Source organism: Microtus pennsylvanicus, chromosome 9 (genome assembly GCF_037038515.1).
Source record: "Microtus pennsylvanicus isolate mMicPen1 chromosome 9, mMicPen1.hap1, whole genome shotgun sequence".
NCBI lineage: Eukaryota > Metazoa > Chordata > Mammalia > Rodentia > Cricetidae > Microtus > Microtus pennsylvanicus.
Window position 1 is genome coordinate 40,774,440 of NC_134587.1, and position 16,782 is coordinate 40,791,221.

Here is a 16,782-nt window from a genome sequence, read left to right on the forward strand (position 1 = left end):
CCCGGGCAGCCTTCCTCCTGAAACCAGCTACAGACTGGCTCCGGAATTGAGTCTGAGGAGTTACAGCCTGCATGGGAACAAAGTGCCTATCCACTCAGCGAAAGTCAACCACGCAGTGGGGAAACTGAGGCCGGTCAAGTCTGTAGACAGGGTAAGGAGGTGCTCCAAGGGCACCGCCTCCTCCTCACCCCTCTCTGGTGGGGTGCAGCCTCAGAGGAAACAGGCTGGTCCCAGGCTGCAGGAGACTGGGGTCTCGAAATGCCCTGGGTGGTGGAGGTAATGAAAGGCTGGAGGTGTGGGTGAATGATTCCACCCTGGGCCCAGCCTGGAGCCTGGGGCTGCCTGTCTTGGTCTTCACCGTGAGCACACACCTGGACATTCTTGGGTTACCGGCCAACTCTTTCTGTTCTACACCTCACTAGTTTCCCCTCCAGGCCTGGAAGCATCAGCAGCGAACCGCAAAGGTGCTGTAGCAGCCACTGTATGCTGCAGTCCAGCCAATGCCTGTGGGGAAGCCAGAGGCCTCATGGCGTGGGTAGAGCAGAGAGCTGCAGTAGGGTAGGGGCTCCGCAGGACCCCCTGCGCAGTCTCAGCCTGCTGAGCCCCATCAGCTCTCAGGTGTAGGGCCTGCCACGCTGCTGTCCTTGGACCCTGTGATAGATCCTGAGGTGCTCCCTGGACTCCCACCCTGCACATGGAGTGTGGGGTGGGGGATTAGCAAGTGCAAAGGCCTGTAGCCAAGTGTCAATAGAGCCATCAGGGCCTTTCAGGAGTGACTGGCTTGAACCAGCTAGGAGACATTCTCTAGCCGGTCTGAAGTAGCTGGGCCCTTGTGGGCAGACCTGAGGGACAAGATGCGTTCAAATGCCTTTGGGCCCTCATGTCCCTTGGCAGCTGTCACATGGCAGGCTGCCACCCCTCTATCCCATCCAGCCACAGGCCTTCAGCCCTCCCCAAAAGACCACTGGGACCACTCCTGGTAGTAGGACATATGTCCCTGGAATTGTCTGTCCTGTAGGTATGTTTCTCAGGGTTTAAGAGCCCAGCTGGGTATAGGAAATCTCACAGAGTATAGACCCGAGCATGAAGCAGGGCCCCGAATCTCTGCTAGTCCTGCCCTAGCCCCACACTGTAAACTAGAAGGGCCCATAGGCCATGCACTGCCTGTGCTGTCCTCGGGGTCTTCAGACACCCCTGCTCGGACCCATCTATGGAATTGGAGCCATCCCCCTGCCCACCTTTGCGATGTGGTTCACAATAGAGATCCTGTACATAGCAAGCCCCAGAGAACTGGCCCGTCTCAGATGGGCCTTGGGCTGTCCTCAGTGTCAAGGGGACAGGAATCTGTGGTTCTACTGGCTCTTGCTTGGGAGCCTGAGATATCCCAACGCACATGCTGTGTCCTCCATTCTTCAGGGATAGATTCTCTTCCAGGGCTGGGTGGGGTACATTGAGTTTAAGGGCACCCCATCCATCTCTGTTCGCGTGTCAGAGTCCAGTGGGAGGCCTACAGGGAAGGACAGGCTGGCTTGGATCCGAATCCTGTCCCCAAGCCTCTTTTTGCACCTGATCCTGTGACCCATGGTCTCAGGCAGAGACCCAGCTGACAGTGGGTGCTGGTGCCCAGTGGAGTGCTGGTGGACCCAGGGCCTTGGGTGTCCGAGAAGGGCCTCTGAGGCTCAAGGCCAAGTCCCTTATCCCATGGCCAGCTTGGCTGGGGTGCTCAGAGGGGCCTATGTTAATGGCCATTGTCTGTCCCTGTGCCTTTGGCATGCAGAAGGAGGACTGCCTCCGAGGGGCTCATTCAGCTGCCTTAACCCAAGGCAGAGGGGCCTTGGCTGTAGCACAAAGGCCTCTTTGTTTCTGGTTGCTGGGCCCCCGCAGCCCTGCTGTCCATGTCTAGAGCCATTTTTCAGGGCTAGTGACATGGACGAGCCCCATTGAGGTAGCTGAGGGGCAAAGCTACCCCAGGCTCTGAAAGAGTGGACATCCTCGCTCCTCCAAACCTCAGTTTCTTGGAGACTAACAGCCCTCTCAGAACCATTCTAGACCCAGGGTCAGAGACGCAGTACCACAGTCAGGGCTACAGGGCTCAGCGTGGCTTTCTCCTCCCATTGCCTCCCCATCCCAGCACGGAGAGGGTTTACATGTGTGCATGCCTCTGCATCTTTTGAACAAGTCCGACTCTGCTGGCATCCAGACACTTCCTCCCCAGCCTCCTGGGGTGCTCACAGACTTGAGCTTGGCTGGCACATAGCCTAGGCCACAGCCTCCTTCCCGTGGACTCAGAAAGCGGGGACAGCCAAGCCAAAGGCAGGGAGATGGGCAGCAGGGGCAAGTGTCCACCCAGCTTTGGTGGACTCTCTGTAAGATTGTGGGTAGAAGGGTGCCATGTCTGCCCAAGCCAACCCTGGGGCGGGTCCCCGAGAGAGCCTGGACAGAGCGCTGTTTTGCCCTTGAGCTGACAGACTGGTGTGGGTGATGCAATAAGAGGCTGAGGCACAGGGAGGGCTAGCATAGCCGGGAGGGAGTAGCATGTGTGGACTTCAGAGTCCCTAGTTTTAGACAGCTGGCCAGGGGGACATATGAAGAGCCCCCTTGTGCACTGGCTCAGCACTGGCAGGTGGCAGCATGTGGCTAGGGCTCCTGTGTCTCTAGCTGTGACTTTTTTTTTAAGGTAATGCAGGTAAAAGGAGCACCTGTTATGGCCTGGCATCGTGGGAACCAGCTCTGGGCCTGCACACCTCTATTCCCAGGAGGCCTGCTGGGTAAGGGAGAGGAGGGACTGAACATCTGGGGTGGGTGGTCCCTAGACAATCCCCTGCTGTTTTAGGGAGGAAGGGCAAGAGCCTGCGTTCTAACTCAGCCTCCCCATGGTTCCCCCAGTCCTCTTACCCAGGCTCTTAGCAATGTCTGCTTATGGTTAGTTAGAAGCCACTGCATTTAGTGAAAATGATGTGCTAACCTCTACACTCTGCTGGGCCCTAATACAGCAACTCTGGCCTCTTCCAAATGCCTGACACTGGTTAGGGGCCCAGAACCACTTGTCCATGCCTTCTTCCCCTGGGTGACCTCCTCTCAACAAACCCTTGTCCCTGGAGAATAATATAGGACAGAATCCTTATGCACCCTAGCCATGTGCCATGCGTTCACTGGTCCTTTAGTACATAGAAGGCCTCTCCAGGCCTCCCACAACCCTAGGTGGCCTTCACATCTCAACGCGGGACACGATGGTTGGGCTCATAGCTAGCCTGCTGGTATCTACAGGGTGAAGTGGATGGGTTTGCACACAGTGTGCCTGGCTAGCATGTCCATGTAGCCATCGGGACTTTGATCGTTCCTCTGCAGAAGTACCCTGGACCCTGGCCTCTTTTAGCTACTGGAGGTTGAACCTCTATGAGTTGTAGGAACTGCACCCAATTCCAGAATGCACAGCCAACTGGGGCTGCAGCTGAGATGGGAGCCCAGAGGCTGGGCTCTTTCTTTCCTGGGATCTAGGACTGGGCAGAGTGAATAACTGTAAAAGGCTGTTTCCGTGGGATCTGACTGCCCTGCTCAGGGCATCTTGGGCTGGTCAATTGTCTCGCATCCGGGATGGTCCATTGTGTCTGACAGATAGACACATACTCCGTACACTGGCCAGGCCTCATGTTCCCCCAGCTCAGAAAAGAGAAACACCTTCCTTTTTTAATGTTTATTTTTGTTTCATTCATTTTGGTTTCAAGGTCTTGCTTGGTAGTTCAGGCTATCCTTTAATTCATGAACAATACACAATCCTGCATTAGCCTCTTGAGTGCTGGGATTACAGGTGTGTGTTTTTACATCTGGCCTAAAGCTATTTTTCTTCCTCTCCCTTTCCTCTTTTCCTCCTGTCTGTTCCTTTCTTTTTTACTTCCTCTTGGCCATCTGTCCCTTTGCTCATATATTTTGACACTAGGGATTGACTTTTGGCTTCGCACGTGCTGGGCAGGTGCTCTGCCACCAGTGCCTTTTCATTCTTTCATTTTAAAAATGTGGGGTCAGGTGGTGACACACACCTTTAATCCCAACACTCGAGAGGCAAAGGCAGGAGGATCTCCGTGAGTCTGAGGCCAACTTGGTCTACAAAGTGAGTTCCAGGGCAGCTACAGCTGTTACATAGAGAAACCCTGTCTTGAAACAAACAAAATGTGTCTATGTGTGTATGCATGTGTGTGCACATGTCTACATATGATACATTCATGTAGACCAGGCTGGCCTCAAGCTCACAGAGATCTGACTCCTCTATCTGTTTAAAGGAGTGTGCCACCATGCCCGGCACCTTTTCTTATTTCTAATTTTTGAAACAGGGCCTCCCTTGGTGGCTCAAGTGTCACCTGTGGTCTAGGCAGGACTTGAACTTGCAAATCCTCCCACCTTGGTCCTCCAAGTCACTGGGATTACAGGCCAGCTTTAAACTTTGTTCTGAGGGAAGTTTTCATTAAGTTGCCCAGGATGACTTTGAATTTTTATTTGCTTGTTTGTTTGCTTGTTTTGTTTTTTGAGACAGGGTTGCTCTGTGTAGCCCTGACTTGTCTTGAACTCGCTCTGTAGACCAGGCTGGCCTTAAACTCACAGAAACCCCCCTATCTCTGCCTCCCAAGTGCTGGGATTAAAGGTGTGCACCTCCACTGTCGGTGACTTTAAATTTTTGATCTACTTGCCTTAGCCTCTTGAGTGCTGGTATTACAAGTATGAACATCACATCAGGCTGAGGCAAGGACTTGACCTATGATCCCATATGGGGCAGGCTGCGATTCTTTGAGGTTTGAAGTTCTAGAACTCTAAGTTTAGTTGTAGATTTCCGCATTTTCCTGAGGAGAAAGGCTGCTTGTGGAGGCTGAGGTGTCTGTGGCCCTGAGAGGGAAGGGTCAGAGGAGAGGATGGGCAGCTTAGTTTACAGTCAAGGCAGGGAGGCATCCAGATGTAGAGGGCGCAGCGCGGGTCTGTGGCAGGGTAGGGAGGTGGATTCAGGCAGTGTGGAGGGCCCAACGGCTGCCTCAGATGCTTGATGAGTCCTGCAGATGGTCTTTGCTCTCCTAACGTGATGAACCCTGACCCCACTCCCTCCAGTACCAGAGTTCTTTGAACGACTGTGCCAGTAGCTGGCACATGAGCGGGCTGTGTTCACATAGCTGCTCCTAAACAGGAAGTCCCAGACTCACTACAAAGCTCTCTGCCCAAATCATTGGTCAGGGTCCTGGAATGCAGGTTGAGGAGATAGAGAAACAGAAGCAGACATGGAAGGAAGGCAGACACAGTGAAGGAATCCAGCCCCGTCAACATGGAGTTAGACCTTACCAGCGCAACCCAGTGGGGAACTGACATGGTAGACAGGGACAGAGCAACTGTAGCCAGGGACAGAGCAACTGTAGCTCAGCCTGACCTGTGCTCCTCAGAAAAAGGAGCCTCACCTAGCCTGGCCATGCATTCTGCTCCAAACTCCAGGGTCAAAGAAGATCTTGGCTGGAGAGTGTGCATTAAACCACCTAACCACATTCCCTAAAAACAGAAAATGGGACTCTAGGAGACAGGGGGCACACTCAGCAGCAAGAAAGACTGCAGGGAGCTGACCATTCTGTTTAACCTTCCTGGTACATCTTGGGCCAAGGGTCAGTGCTTATGGGAATAGGCAGAGCTGCCCACCCTCCTGGGGAGACGAGGCAGGTGGCCACAGAACTGGAGACCCTGCTCGGGTCAGGGAGCAAGGCCAAGTCTGTCCTGGGAGGCAGGACTGGTTTTACTCCCTGTGAGAGAGTGAAACTTGCTGTAATTGCAGCTTGTACCATCTCACCTCCCAGGCCATCCCACTTCAAAGGCAGCTGGCCTCAGGCAGCCAGGGAAAGTTTCTGGGTGTCTGAGCCCTCCTTCTCTCCCTCCCTCCACCAGAGCATCTGCCTCAGGCAGAAGTGCAGCCCAGAGAGTCTGGAGTCTGATCCCCACTTCTGCCCCTTGCTCACAGTGTGGGCGGGAAGGGGTCCTGAGAACTTGCAGGTTTCCCTGACTGGGCAGGAGGCAGGCACCTTGGCTTCTGTTACAACATGCTGAGCAGCCATGATTCTGGGATCAGCTCTTCTCCTGAGGGAGGACCCTACTTGTTCTCAGATCTTTGAGTTCAAATCCATCTTAATGGACTGTCCTGGCAACCCTGTGTGCCAACCTTTATCCAGGCTCTATTCACGGTGGGCACCAGCCACAAATATGGTTAGACAGACTGCTCCAAGGCCACAGTTACATGGGGAGGAGGCAGCTCAGGGAACACTGACCTGGGGATGGATGTGAGGTGAGAGGGGGCAGAACACATCCCTGGTTCCCAGGACATGGCTCGGAGGGTGGGGCCAGGGACTAATTAGGAAGGGGAAGCTCTGTAGGGAGGGCTTGACAGAGTAGGATGAGGTGGATGAGCAATTAATTCCCTATGGATGATTCCCAGGATGCAAGAGGGCCTGGATACAAAAAGGAACCCGGGCCAAAGGCCACTGGAACTGAGAAGCCAAAAGGAGTTGTCTGTGTAGGGAGGACACCAGCTTTGGAGGCCTGCCATGTAGCGTTAATAGAGGGGTAGAGTCCAAAATGAGGGAGGCGGCTACAGCTCTGTCCTGTATCCACAGTCAAACTCCTCCGTACCCCAGGAAGGTCAGCCTACTAGGCTAGAAGGCCTTCTTGGCTCATCCTTTGCAGTGTCTGAGCTGCAGCCTCCAATACCTTTCTACCTGTTCTGTCTTTCTCGTGCCCACCTGCTGAGCTGGCCAACAGGCTAGCAGGTGGTCTCCGGACTTGACTGGTCCCCTCTGCTTTTCCAGCCCAGCCTGAGACTGTGCTGGGTCAGCACTGGCAGGTTGAACAAGTCTCCTGCCTCCCACCTCCCTCAGGGATCCCTGTGGCCTTTGAAGCAGCTCCTGCTCGCAAGCCACAGCAGAGCTCAAATAAAACCAAGCATCTAATGCTGGGTTCAAAGGGGTCTTTGTTCCAACCTGTGCCCTGCTGGCGCATGGGCCAGACAGGGCTCCCGATTCACCTGTGCGTCTACCAGTCAGATGGCCTGGCAACACCTCCCCATCATTCCAGACAGACTCTGTCTGTCCTTGGCCAACTTTGGGATTCCAAGATATTTCTGTTGTCGTGTTTGTGTGTGTGTGTGTGTGTGTGTGTGTGTGTGAGAGAGAGAGAGAGAGAGAGAGAGAGAGTATTCTTCTCAACTGGGCCGTTCTGCCCTGACCACCTTTGAGCCTCTAGATGTTTCTGTAGTTCTCTCTTTCTGATATTATTCTCCCTGCTTTGTCCTTCTCCCTTGGTCTGTTGCTGTCTCTTGGTGTCTCTCCCCTCTCCCTTTTCTTCCCCGCTCTCGTGTGTGTGTGTGTGTGTGTCCCACTACAGTCCACACTTCCTAAGAAAATAGACACTGCAGGTCTCTTTGGATGGGGACAAATGGCAAATGGCCTGAATCTGTCCCCTGGGTGGGGAGAGCCTAGCTGACAGCTGGCCCACAGCCTTGGCAAATGGTGTGTATGGCATGAACTCCTGGCCCCCACGAGGTCCCTCCCTCCTAGAGATGTTGTAGTTCCCTTAAACCGTGGGCTGGGTACACCGTGGCCAGAGAAGTGGGAGTCCAGTGGTGCCATGCTCTGAGCTGGAGTCTCCCTAGGGAGGACGCAGCCATTTCTAGTCTGAGAACTCCAAGGTCCCAGGGCTGGGCTGGATGGTAGCTTTGGCCAAGCCGTGGTCCGAGCAGCCAGTTTTGCGCCATCCTTCCCTACAGCTGCTCTTGCGAGTGGTCATGGAACTACTTGAGTTCCAGGCCCTAACCAGCTGCTGGAGCTCACATTTCTTGCTGGGGGCCCCTCCCATGTGTCCACTGCCTGCCCCAGGGCAGTTTTAACCTTGGCTCCTCCCAGGACCCCTGTGGCTGACTTTCTCTGAGAGCCATTCTTGCCAGATACCTAGGTGGCTCAATCCCACCTGCCAGGCCGCCTGAGCTTGAGGAGGACTTGACTAAGACTCATTCCTTGGCTTGAGGGTAGCAGACCAGGCTTCTGGGGAGATGCTCTCCTGGGACAATCAAGGTGGTAGATTTTGCCTTCCCAGAGGACTGGAGGTGACATTCTCTTCTGCGATTCTTTCCCAAGCTTCTATTATAAAGAAAGTTCCTGGTTCCACAGAGCCCCCCCCAAGCCCCAGCTCCGTCCTGTAACACAATAGGACTGAGATCTACCAGGTCTGTGGCCCCTGGTCTTGGTCTAGGTGACTCTAGCTTGCTCTGAAAGTCACTGGTGGTGCTCAGGCCTTTCCTCTTCGTCCTTTCTCTGGCTTGTCTTCCCAACTAGCCCTTTGTGGCAGAAACTTCTTCCCAGGCCCTGTAATCGGACAAACCTGATTCCAGATAGGGTGACAGGCATAATGACATCATGGGTAGGGAGGGATTGCACCAGCCCTAGTCCTTGTGGAAAAGAAAGAGCCTGGCATGTCTAGTCAGGGAAGGAACAGTGGTTTCTAGGGAACAAGCATACAGGGTGCTCACACCTAAAAGGTCTGAGGACCTTTTACAGGACACAATGCCACAATCCAGCTATCCTGGAAAGACCAAACGACCACAGCATAGGGGACCAGAAGCTCTGGGGACAGGAGAGCCAGGCTGCTGCGGTCACTGCTGTCTAGATTCCCCAGCACTGCCAGGTGCCATGTTGGAAGCAAACAGTGACCCAAATCTTAGTTTCCGCACAGATGGAGATCGCACGCCCACTCCTGGGGGTACTTGAAGAAAAAAATGATAGGCATTCGGTGTGGGATGGGGTGGTCCCTGGCAGCTGTTGTGTGACTGCATGTAATGGCTGACCAGAGTGCCTGTGTGTGTGCGCACGTGTGTGTGCATGTGTGTGTGTGCGCGTACGTGCGTGTGTGTGTGTGTGTGTGTGTGCGTGTGTGTGCAAGTGGAAGTCAGAGGTCAACCTTAGGTTATCATTGCACACACTGCCTTGTTATTTTGACATGGGGCTCAATTAGAACTCAGAGATTAGGCTAGGTTGGATGTCCAGTAAGCCCCAGTGATCTGCCTGTCTCTGCTTTGAGTGTTGGAATTATAAATTTATGCCATTAAGCCTGGCTTGCTTGCTTGCTTCCTTCTTTCTTTTACTCACTCCATCCCTCCCTCCTCCCCTCTCCTCCCCCCTCCCCTCCCATCCCTTTTCTTCTTTCCCCTCCCTCCCTCCCTCCCTCCCTCCTTCCTTCTTTCCTTCCTTCCTTCCTTCCTTCCTTCCTTCCTTCCTTCCTTCCTTCCTTCCTATCTTTTGGTTTTTCAGGACAGGATTTTTCTGTGTAGCCCTGGCTGTCCTGGAACTTGCTACTTTCTCTGTAGACCAGACTGGCCTCGAACTCACAGAGATCCACTCCTGAGTGCTGGGATTAAAGGCAAGGTCTGTGCCACCACCGCCCGACTGAGCCTGGCTTTTTTCCCCCAGTTGGGGTTTCTGAAGATGACACTCAAGTTCTCATGCTTGCGTGGCGTTGCCAACTGAGTCACCTCCCAGCCCTCCAGGCTGCCTTTTTCTGGGACTTCTAGGCTGAGCTCCCAGAACCCCACGCCTGATAACTCCACATCCACCCCACTGGTGAGAGTGCTTATTGTGAGGGTGGCCTTGCCACAGAAGGCTATTGGCAGGGCTTCGGCTGAGATAGGCGTGCTTAGGGTAATAGGGGTGCTCACATTGTGTATCCAGGCCAGCAGGATGAGTAGCTGACCAACAGGGTGCTGTGCGTTTGACCCTGCCCCGGGCTTCCTGGGCTGCAGCCAAGCACTCAGAAACAAAAAGCCTGTGGTGTGAGGGAGACCACTTGGGCCAGAGCCACAGAATTGGAGCTTAGAGAGCTCCAGTTGCTTGCAGAACTTTCCAGAATTTTTTTTCCTTTGGTTTTTCAAGACAGGGTTTTTCTGTGTAACCCTAGCTGTCCTGGAACCCACTTTCTAGACCAGGAGATTTGTCTACCTCTGCCTCCCAAGTGCGGGGGTTAAAGATATGTGCCACCACCACCACTCAGCTTCCAGAATTCTTGATAACCTTCTAGAACCTCATACTTGGGTTTTCAGTCTCAGGTTCTTCAGCTCGGTGGCCAAGTGTGGGACTTGAGCACAGGAGGGTTTTGTGCTCCTGGGAAAAGCCTAGAAAAGGCTAGCCAGTGGGAACCAGATGCAGACATCCATCTCTGAGCCCAGCATCTCCACCGGAAGCAGGTACCAGATGATCCTGCTACCACACGTGGTCGCAGACCAGTCCGCAGGTGTGGGTAAATGTCCTGTGGGGTATCACATCCATGGAGAGGGGGGCCTTGAGACCTGCAGTACACAATGGCATGGCTGCTGACAGCCCCCCCAAACAGTGAAGCTGAGCAACTACTCACACACCCTTACACCCGAGATCTGGGCATCTTTATCTACACGGGCTCATGGCTAACACCATACCAGAACATTCCCAGCAACACAGTCGTCCACAACCTGCATATCCAGCGTGGATGGCAGATAATCAAGCGTGGCCCGGCCGTACGATGGATCAGCCACAATGAGGAAAGATGGTCCCACAGCTGCTGGACTAGGAAGAGACCAGAAGGAACTCAGAGAGCCGTGCAAACCACAGGGCAGGCTACCCACTCGTGACAGTGTCTCGGAGGCAGAGGTCGGATTGGAGAGACCCACATTTCTTAAGACCCGTCCAGCAATACCTGCTTGAGGTGCTGTGAGTGATTGGATCTGGTGGAAGTGCCAGGCAAATTATTAAGTTGAAAAAAAAAAATCTAAGACACTTGCCCTGGGTCCACAGTTAGCCAGGCTTATGTGGGCCTGGGGCAGCGTTGTCCCTCCCCCCATGGCCTCCTGCAGTACAGCAGGGTGAAGAATGAAGGCCCAGGCTGGCAACAGTTTGCTCTGTTCCTACTCTGACCCTGCTAAGGCCTCCGCCCCTCCCACAGTCTTCCCAGAAGGAAGCCAAGGAGCAAATGGCATTTGGACACCGGCCCAGGAAGCCTGGTGGGGACTGCCCCATATCCCACCCTTGCTTACAAGTGGCCTGTGTCTGGCGTCCAGGAGGAGACCCTCTGAGTGGTAAGATCCAGGAGTGCCATCCCAACACTACCCTGGTTGTGGGAAGGCTTGCCCTCTGTGAGTTCCACTTATAGGGCCTGTCGTGTATCCTGAGCATGAGAGACTAGAAGATGAGCTCAGGCCGGAGACTCTGTGGGTGACATTCAGGCCCCTGACCCCTGTCCAAGAGAGGAAGAATGCTGGGCCAGGGAGGTCTAGGACAGCTCGGCCATCGCCTGGTGGGCCAGAGAGTTGTCCTTTCTCTGGGCTCCTATCCTTCCCCACCCAGTACTGGCATTAGTCACGGCCACGCTTCTTCCTGTAGCTGATCCCATACTGAGCCCTGCACCATCAGGATATGGAAGTAGGGGTTCCCAGAAAGTAGGCTGTGAGTCACTAGTAGCCAAGGAAGTAGCTGCCTCCTGTCCAGCTCTACTGGCTGACCACGGGGTCCTATGGATCCCTGAGTGAGAGGCTGTTCATACAGCCCCCTGAAATGACTGTGTGCCCCCCAAGACTGACTGTGCACCTTAGGACTGCCCAATGAGACTTGACCATATGCGCTTAGTAGTGACCGACCGCCTGATCTCAGAACTCCTTTGAGACTTAAATATTGACCATTTACCTCACCCCAGGACTGACCGCATGCCCACGAAACTGACCGCATGATTCCAGAACTGACCGCACCCACATGACTGCCCAAGTAACCTCAGCACTGACTATATGACTCTAGGATTAACTTCCCACACCCAGGAATGACCACACGCCTCCAGTACTGAACACGTTTCTAGAATTGGCCACACGCCTTGCGTACCCAGCTTCATGCCTTCTGTGCCCAGCTTCAAGAGGTGCCAGGCAGAAACCATGACCCAAAGGACTTCCACCTCTGTTTCCATTGTTCCTGTTGGGGTACCCCAAAGAGAAGTGTCTCAGGGTTGGCTGAGGAATTTCTCTAATCGGTTGCAGGACAGTATGGGTACAGCTTCATGGGACATGTGAGGCTGGGCTTCCTTCAGGGAACTTCCTGGGTGCTCTCAGGCCCTGTGTGTCTCCCCACAAACCTAGCAGGCCCCCAACAACTACAACTGGAGATGGGATCATCAGAGACAAAAGAGAAGGAGGAGGCTATACAAGTTGAGGCAGGGCCCATGAACTCAGACCTGGGCATTAGGGGGACATTAACCCATCCATGCCCGTCTCCCTGATGGGTGAGGACAAGGGGCACAGGCCACATCTATTCGTTTGCTTGGGCAGTGGTAACAGAGTCACACAGATTGGCAGTTTAAACTTATGGTTTCAAGGTTCCTGCAGAGCCTGTGGCGGGAGTTGGACACAGCTTGTTCAAGGCCCTGAGCTCCATTTCTAGTGCCACATTTGTAAAAAGCCATCTTAAATCTGAGGGTTTCGGGGCTGGTCGCTCCTTCTCAGCTTGCAGATGCCATCTGTGCCCTGGCTCCTCACATGGCCATCCCTCGGTGTCTGCCCTGCCCCCTCCCTGTAAGGAAGGCATCAGTCATGTTGGCTAGGACGTTCCCTCACACTCCAGCTTTTAAAACAAGCTCTTTAAAGATCCTGTTTCAAAAAGCCACATATTGAAGCCCTGGGGTTAGATTTTTGGGAGGATACTACTCAGCTCCTAAGACCCCTGGGACAGAGGCTAGTCCTGCAGGGCTTCCTCCTAAGTGGGAAGTCAGCCTCCTCCCTTTGTGTCTGGCCTCTCAGCTGGTATACACCACCCAAGTGAGGGCAAAAGTGGGTTTCTGGTCCCTGGTGGATCTCTCTCAGTCTGTGTTAGCTAATGAGACCCATGCTTCCCAGATGCCTTCTCTTTGCTACATTCAAGGCCCCAGTTGAACCCAGACACCCCATTTTCTCCTACCATGCAGCCTTTAGCCTCTTCCTTACCTGGGAGGCCAGCCATCCTGCATATCATGAGGCCCTACCTTAGCTTTGGTATTGTCCCACCTTCCTTCTGGGATCAAGGACGTGAACGGGTTATGAGAGGTCGTACCAGGAGGTCAGTTGCTGGTGAGTATGGGGTTTAGGGTAAACTGCCTAACGCCTCTGAGCTACACAGGCCTCATCGGGAGAATGGAGCCCTTTACCTCACATGGCTACTTTGAGCATGACCGGGGCTTGGTCGGAACTGGTAAACAAGAAGCACTTTGCTAGCTACGAGCACTCAGCGTCTAAGAGGTGCTCAGAAGCTGTCCCTCTGGGCTATCAAAACTGAGGGACCCAAACAGTCCCAGGGGGTCTGAGAGCAAGCGTCTCACTGGCCAGAGGGAGAGCTCTGCTGGTATCCACACCCTGTCCTCCTGGCAAAGACATTTCTACCCAGCCTCCCCACCCCACGCTGTGGCTTCGAACCTTGAGAAGCCATCTGGATTAACCTACAGGATTAACCTACAGGCCTCTCGAGACCTTTTCTGTCTCATACCAACCTCCCTTGAAGCCTGTCCCCTGGCTCGGCCCCCAGGGATACCCTCACCATGACAGGAAGGGCCTCACCATATTTCAGGAAGAGGTTCAGCTCTAAACTAGAAGAGCCCACTGCCTGTCAAGAGTACACACCCAGTGAGGACTCCCCACAACCTTCAGTCAGGGAGAGATTCCACCTGGCACCCCAGGGACTCAGTCATCCCTACTCAGGACGGCTTTAAGGATGGACTTTGAGCTGTGTCCTAATCATCGTGGCAGGGCCAGACTGCTCTGAGGTGGCCACCGGGAATGGGAGTGTCACACCCTGGACATCTGCACCAGCTATTCTGGGGGCCATAGTAGCCCTTATCCATGTGCCACGCCCCTGTGCTCTCAGCAGGGGAATGTGGTCCTCAGGATGCTGGGGGCTTTGCTGTCGCTAGTCACAGATAACCCTCCCCCACATCTTTCTGAAGACTTTGGGAGCCACACATTCCAGAACCTTCTCCCGGAGTCTCCACCCTCCCTATTTCAGGCACAGAGTCGTCCCCCCCTCCCCCGCAGCACCAATTCACCCTCCCTGTAAGGCGATTCCCTCCCTCCACGGGCCTCCCACTGTCGTGTCCAGCTGTCCACACAGCTTGCAGAGCCACCTGGGGACTCTTTCTACTGATCTCGCTCCTCCAACCTTGCCTTCCCAGGCCCTGGGCCACGGGATCAAGCTAGAGGGTGGGTGGAACTCCCCACATGGCTTGGATGCTGTCTTGTCTGGAGAACACATCAGTCTGCTCTGTCTGGGTTTAGTAACGCTTTGGGTTTCAAGACGGGGACAGAGAGGGTACCACAAGGGGCCCCTTGGGACTATCAGGGACATAAGAGAACCATGCGTCAGAGGAGGGAAGTTCATTAGGCTCTGGGTGTGGGAAACCTAGCAGGACTCTGGGTCTGAGGCTGACACCAAGCTGTACTTGAGACACAGATTAGTGAATGGGGTAGCAACAGAGGCTTTCTATGGGGGCATGGGGCTGACCATGACAGGAAGCCTAGTGTAGGCCGTGATGTCTCAGCGCTCAGGGAGGCATGAGGAGTAAGGGGTCCTGGAAGGAGCTCAGACCACCTTGAGTGAACCTCTCACTCTCTGGTCCTAAGTCCAACTTGTGAGTTGTCTGGCCGCTATGTGGGGGGTTCTCAATTTGGGGATAATCGAGAGGAAACTGCAGGAGAGAGCTGCTCTTGGACTCTTCTTAGGGGCTCCCTGCACCCAGAGGCTGAACCAGGGTGCCTGGAGGCTTCTTGACAGGTGCACGGAGTCAGGGCACAGCTGTGTACAGAACCTGCGTTTCGGGGCAATTAACTCCCCACCAGCCGAAACCTGGAGGGAGATGAGCCAGCCTCTGCCCAGGCCTGCTCAGGCCCAGCCCAGCATCACCTGGGCAGCCCCACCCACTCGCTGGAGCCCACAGGTAACTAGAAAAGGGGTGGCTTACAGGACTGGGTGGGATGAGGGGGGTCATGAGGAAGAGGGTTGAGGCTGAGTGAGGATTCACTTTCTTGTGGAAAAGATGATCAAGCAACAAGTGCTGAACTGGAAAACGGAAAAAAGCTGACAGGCTTCCGCATGCGAGCAGGGCACTTGGATTCTGTGAGAACCATCTAGAAGGCCTGAGAGTCAGCCCGCCGGGCAACAGGGATGTCCTGTCTTTCCTTCTTCCCTCTACGTTTGCCAGCTTCCCCACATCAACAGAACCTGTAGCTTGTAAGCCTTTGGGGTAAGCCAGCTCTGTGTGCTGCAGGCAGTGCCTGGCTCCAAACCTGGCTTCGGTGACAGGTGTTGGTGTCCACGCTGGCCCACACGGTGTCTCTGCCTCCCACACGTCCTCTGAAGTATATAGGTGGCCCTGAGGCTGACTCCCAGAAGAGAACACTCAGTAGAATGGAGCCTCATGGGCCGGACTATGACTGACCCATACTCATACCCAAACAGGGTACCCACTGTTTGGTAATTGGCTCCTAACGTGGACCAGCCTTGCTGCATCTCCTGTTTCTTCATCTCCTACTCCAAAACAAAACAAAAACAAAAGCAAAGAAACAACAACAAAACAGGCTAGTTCTCTGTCACATGTCTAACATGAGGGAGACCACTCAAGTCCCTTTGGCATTGGGATCAGGCTCTGAGCTGTGTTCTAACCTCCATGGCAGGGTCAGGCTGCTTGCTACTGGGGTGGGCAGCTGGACACGTAGGCTCTGGACACAGGGACCATAGCATCAGGCAAGGACAAAGGACTTGGGGTCTACCAGACCCGTTCTAGCTCTACCCAGCTCCACTATCTTGGACCTGTCACCCGAGGAGACAAAGACCTCTGCAGGGGAGGGTTGGCATCTAGAAGGTCTTCCTAGAGACAGAGGCATCTGTCCAGAGTTTTCAGAGGCTAAGTGTCCCTCTGTGTGATGGGAAGAAGAGCTGGTCCTATCTCTCCTGGCAGTTCCTCGTGTAGATAGATGAACCCGCGGGCAAGGTGCCAGGCTCCCTCCTCCTCTGTGTTTCTGTCCCTGTGTTCTGAGAGTCACTGTGCTTCAGTGTTCTCTGGGGACCCAGGTCATCTGGCAGGGGGCTGACCCTGTCTCACAAAGCCTGCAGCTTCCATGGCTTGTTCGGCACATGGGCCCCCAGGATGGGCTGGACCACAGCAGCTGGGGCCCTGCTTGCCCTCGGCCAAGGCCTCAGCAGAGCAAAGAGGAAGCAGACTCAAGTTCTGGTGCAAGAGGGATGTTTGTGTAGATGGCCCATGAGCTTGTGCAATGAATGTGGGGCCCGGAAAGCTGGCCGCCTGTGGCCGCACGCGAGGGGCAGCTGTGGGTCATCAGGAGTAACCCAATGGCCGGGTGTCTCCATCAAGTCAAAGCAAGGCTTATACCCACCAGACGGGTTTCTAGCCTGCAGCCTGAACCGAGCAGGGGGATCCTGTGCCACACATCTGCCACCCCTCAGCTCTGCCTCCACCCTCCTCGATGTGGCTCCTGTGTCACATACTCTAGAGCCTGGGGGTCAAGACCACACTCCCCACCCCCCACGCTGACACTGTCTTCCCTGCCAAACCCAGCCAAGCCCTTGGGGGTCTCTCAGGACAAAGCTGGAAGTTTAGCCTTTAGGTTAGAGCCAGGCTCTGGTCTGAATGATGGGCCTGTCCAAATCCTGCTCTCAGAGCTCCCTGTGGGAGTTGAAGCAGGTCATTCCTCCCTTATTGGGTGAACTCTGGAACACCCTGGGCAGAGTC